The sequence below is a fragment of the Podarcis bocagei genome (genome assembly GCF_964188305.1).
Source record: "Podarcis bocagei genome assembly, chromosome: 13".
Taxonomy (NCBI): domain Eukaryota; kingdom Metazoa; phylum Chordata; class Lepidosauria; order Squamata; family Lacertidae; genus Podarcis; species Podarcis bocagei.
The window spans coordinates 8,438,015-8,443,377 of NC_138138.1; positions in this window are offsets into that span (position 1 = coordinate 8,438,015).

Consider the following 5,363-nt stretch of genomic DNA (forward strand, 5'->3'; position numbering starts at 1 on the left):
GCGAATTGTAGGGGATGCCAAATAAGTGGTGAATGTTCCAAGTTTCACAGAACTGAGCAAAGGATTTTGCGCAGTACGCTGGGGCATTGTCAGTTTTTAAAGAATGGGGCTTGCCCATGACTGACATGGTATGAACAAGATGATTGCAAACATGCTTAACCTGCTCACCCCTTTGAGGGGTGGCCCAAATAAAGCCTGAGAATGTATCAATGCAAACATGTAGTCATTAGTTTGCACCAGGCGTCCTATTGGGAAGACCCAGTTTTCTGAGTGCATGTTCTGGAAGTTGGGCAATAGGGGCAGTACAGGATTCCTTTTGGTGTACCGACCTCCCCGCTGCACCAAGGATTCCCTGCCCGAGCTGCTTCAGGTCGTGGCGGATGTTCTCCTGGAGACACCTAGCTTGGTTGTCCTAGGGGATTTTAACATCCATGCCGACACAACCTTACAAGGGGCCGCTCGGGACTTCGTGGAAAGCATGGCCTCCATGGGGCTGTCCCTGAATAAGTCTGGCCCAACCCACAGCCGTGGACATGCCTTGGACCTGGTGTTTACCTCTATGGATGTTGGTGATCTGACACTAAGTAAAAGCGAAACGAAAGAAGTGCCATGGTCAGATCACTTCCTGGTGCAACTGGACTTCTCCGCGACCCTTCCCCTCTGCAGGGAGGTGGGACCAATTCGGATGGTCCGCCCCCGCCACTTAATGGATCCAAATGGTTTCCAGAGAGTGGTAGGGGATACTTTATCCCATGTTGATGGCCTTTCAGCCAATTCCCTGGTGGCCCGCTGGAATGTGGAGTTAACCAGGGCTATTGACTGTTTGGCTCCGAAGCGCCCTCTCCGATTGCATGGAGCCCGGACAGCCCCGTGGTTTTCCACGGATCTGAGGGCAATGAAACAATCGTTGAGACGGCTAGAGCGCCGGTGGCGGATAACTCATTCCGAATCTGACCGGACACAGGTTAGAGCTCAACGTCGAGCCTACCAAGTGGCGATAGCGACGGCGAAGAAGAATTTCTTCACCGCCTCTATTGCATCTGCAGAAAACAGCAGCAGGAGACTTTTTCAGGTGGTTCACAATTTAGCGGAACCACCTGCAACATCGGGGCCCAGTACGGGCCACATGTTCTCCTGCAATGATTTTGCAAAGTTTTTTGCAGATAAAATCGCTCAGATTCGGGAAGAAGTAGACTCCACCGTGGGAGCAGGGCCGGGGCGGGAGAGTGCTAGAGTTCTGTCTAGTCAAGTTGAGTGGGATCAATTCCAATCTGTTACCTCCGAGGATGTGGACAGGCTGCTTGGACGAGTGAAACCAACCACCTGTCTCCTGGATCCTTGCCCATCCTGGCTTATAAAAGCTAGCCGGGAAGGACTGGGCGATGGGCTTCGTGGGGTGGTGAATGCTTCCCTCCGTGAGGGAGCCTTCCCAGACCCGCTGAAAGAGGCGGTTATTAAACCGCTTCTTAAAAAACCATCTTTAGATGCGGCCACGATGGCCAACTATCGCCCAGTCTCAAATCTTCCATTCCTGGGCAAGGTGATTGAGCGAGCGGTTGCCGAACAACTCCAGGCACGCCTGGAAGAAGCGGACCATTTGGATCCCTTCCAGTCGGGATTCAGGCCTCATCATGGGACTGAAACTGCCTTGGTCGCACTGGTTGATGATCTCCGGCGGGCTAGGGACAAAGGTGAGAGCTGTTTCCTAGTTCTGCTGGATCTCTCAGCGGCGTTGGATACCATCGACCATAGCATCCTTCTGGACCGTCTTGAGGGGCTGGGAGCTGGGGGCACTGTCATACAGTGGTTCCGCTCCTTCCTCCTGGGCCGTGTTCAGAAAGTGGTGGTGGGGGATGAGTGTTCAGACCCCTGGGCTCTCACTTGTGGGGTGCCTCAGGGTTCTGTCCTCTCCCCCATGCTTTTCAACATCTACATGCGGCCGCTGGGAGAGATCATCAGGAGGTTTGGGCTGGGTGTTCATCAGTATGCGGATGATACCCAGCTCTACCTCTCTTTTAAATCAGAACCAGTGAAGGCGGTGAAGGTCCTGTGTGAGTGTCTGGAGGCGGTTGGAGGATGGATGGCGGCTAACAGATTGAGGTTGAATCCTGACAAGACAGAAGTACTGTTTTTGGGGGACAGGAGGCGGGCAGGTGTGGAGGATTCCCTGGTCCTGAATGGGGTAACTGTGCCCCTGAAGGACCAGGTGCGCAGCCTGGGAGTCATTTTGGACTCACAGCTGTCCATGGAGGCGCAGGTCAAATCTGTGTCCAGGGCAGCTGTTTACCAGCTCCATCTGGTACGTAGGCTGAGACCCTATCTGCCTGCGGACTGTCTCGCCAGAGTGGTGCATGCTCTGGTTATCTCCCGCTTGGACTACTGCAATGCACTCTACGTGGGGCTACCTTTGAAGGTGACTCGGAAACTACAACTAATCCAGAATGCGGCAGCTAGACTGGTGACTGGGAGCGGCCGCCGAGACCATATAACACCGGTCTTGAAAGACCTGCATTGGCTCCCAGTACGTTTCCGAGCACAATTCAAAGTGTTGGTGCTGACCTTTAAAGCCCTAAACGGCCTCGGTCCAGTATACCTGAAGGAGCGTCTCCACCCCCATCATTCTGCCCGGACGCTGAGGTCCAGCGCCGAGGGCCTTCTGGCGGTTCCCTCATTGCGAGAAGCAAAGCTACAGGGAACCAGGCAGAGGGCCTTCTCGGTAGTGGCGCCCGCCCTGTGGAACGCCCTTCCAGCAGATGTCAAAGTGATAAACAACTATCTGACATTCAGGAGACATCTTAAGGCAGCCCTGTTCAGGGAAGTTTTTAACGTGTGATATTTTATTGTATTTTTGGTTTTTATGGAAGCCGCCCAGAGTGGCTGGGGAGGCCCAGCCAGATGGGCGGGGTATAAATAATAAATTATTATTATTATTATTATTATTATGTATGAACTTCCAAGGTGAAAAAGGGGCAAAGTTAGTTACATCCATTTGCCACAATTGGTTGGCTTCCAGTCCACGGGGATTAACCCCAGGGCTGGGGTGGCCAATCTGATTAGAGCATTGAGGGCATTGCTGGATGATTGCACGTGCCGCTTCCAACGGGATTTGGAACTGGCGGCTAAGGGCTTTTGCATTTTGATGATGGAAAGCATGACTTTCAATAGGAGAAACAGGCAAAGCTCTAAGCAAGGAATCTGCTTTTCCATTGCCGTCAGTGATAAAGCCTGGAAAGGGTTGGTGAGAGCGAATGTGCACCACAAATAAAGGGTGGGAGCGATTGGAAAGAAGCAATACTTTCCCATAATGCAGACAGTTTATGTGCAGAGAGAGAACTTCCCTTTACCTATTTTCTCACAAAGTGAAAGGAAGGGACACAGCTAGTGTCAGGAGCTGGCTTGAGAAAACAGCACGCAAGTGGTAATTAACAGAAGAATTATTGCATACAAGCAATTAGCCTCTGACCGCTTTTTCCGAGCAACCACCCATCACAATCATGTTGATCCTTCTGAAGAATCTCCCCGGCTACTGCAGAAAATCCTGAACCTCCTACCCTTAGGTTTTGGGGGTCGTCTTCTGTCTTGGACTTTTCCCAACCACTCTGGGAAGCTCGCAACAGAATATTAATATTAATAATAATATTAATAAAATGATGAAACATCAAACATTAAAAACTTCCGATACAGGGCTGACTTCAGATGTCTTCTAAAGGTTGCATAGTTACTTATCTCCTTGACATCTGATGGGAGGGTGTTCCACAGGGCGGGCGCTACTACTGAGACGGCCCTCTGCCTGGCTCCCTGTAGCTTCACTTCTCACAGTGAGGGAATTGTCAGAAGGCCCTCAGAGCTGAACCTCAGTTTTCGCGCTGGACAATGGGGGTGGAGACGCTCCTTAAGGATGAAACATCCCCAGCCAGATGCTCCTCAACATTCTTCAAAACATTGATTCATGTTCAGCTCATATCTTTTGAGTAGATTTCTTTTGCCCTGAAGTGTTCCTCAGTGGCTAAACCAGAGACAAAAACCAGCAGCATTAATAATTGTTTTATCAGAGGAATGAAGAAATCATTATCAGAGTAATGCTTTAAAAGATGGTTTGCAAAATGCATTTAATTTACTTTTTAATAAGACAACTGCACATGGCAAATTAATTCCAGTTGGTTATTTAAATCATTTCTTAAGATTAACAATTAAGAAATGTATACTGAGTCCAAATTGTTATATACATGGAGCTGCTGCACATCAATTAAATTTCCATTTAAGTATCAACTTGTATTTATTTTTGCTTGGCACACTTTCACTCTTTTAATGAAGGCAGAAGTAGGTTTAACTAGGGTAATTATCTTAACTGGGTAAATATATGCTCACAAACCTTTAAAAAGTACACATTTTCATAATAACAAAATCTACCTTAAAATTAGCAACATTTTAAAATCTTTTTGTTTATTTTCTGTCTATGAATTCACTTATCCGCTGTGGAAAAGACCCTGAAATTAGGCTGGCATGACTTGAAAGTCTTTTTCCATTCTTTCTTTTGACCAGAATTCCCTCCTGCCCTTCTTTTGATTAGAATAGGTTGTATTGTCTAGGTCTGGGCATATAAATGCCCCCACCATCCAATTCAGGGTGCACCCGGTGCTTCATAGTAGTCATATCAACCTGGGATGATCTGGGTTCAAACCAATTTGGATCTGGGACCCAAACTGGTTAGGGATCCTTGTATAGTGTGCAGTCAGGAGAGGTGGGGCAAGAGGACATGCCCTCCCCCCTTCTCCTCCTGACCCTATTTTTGATCAGGGTTTTAAACCCCAATTGAACATGTTGTTAGGAGTGGGGGCTGGGGGTGGGGAGAGAAAGCACCATAGACCTCCATGTTAGAATTCCTGCTCCATGATTGCAGTCATGGGATTTTTGTCTATCACATGACGGTGTATGTTTTGACTCCACAGAGTGGGAAGTGAAGGAGACAGAATGTTTGTGTTACTGTGTTCCGTGAAGTGGTAATATTGTCCTTTGTTCTCTCTCTTTGCTGTCTGATGCTAGAGAGAGAGGGAGCCGTGTTGCAGTGCTCTGTGTGTGTTTATTTGTAAATAAAGTAGATTAGCCAAAATGCTGAGTTGCTGAGGCCTGTCACTCAAGCTGCAAAGACTCTGTGGATCCCTGGGCCAATGTCTGTTGGCATCGGTCACTGTGATGTTCAGGCTGAAGAAAGCTTTTGAACCTCCCGAACGATCGACCAGGAGGAAGAGAACATGCCAGTCGGGCATGTGTCTCTGCCAGGGTCTTACTCAAGTGTAGGACGAGCTCCGGACAGTCTCCACTTCCACTTTCCCCTCCAGACCACACCTGATCTGACCAAGGGC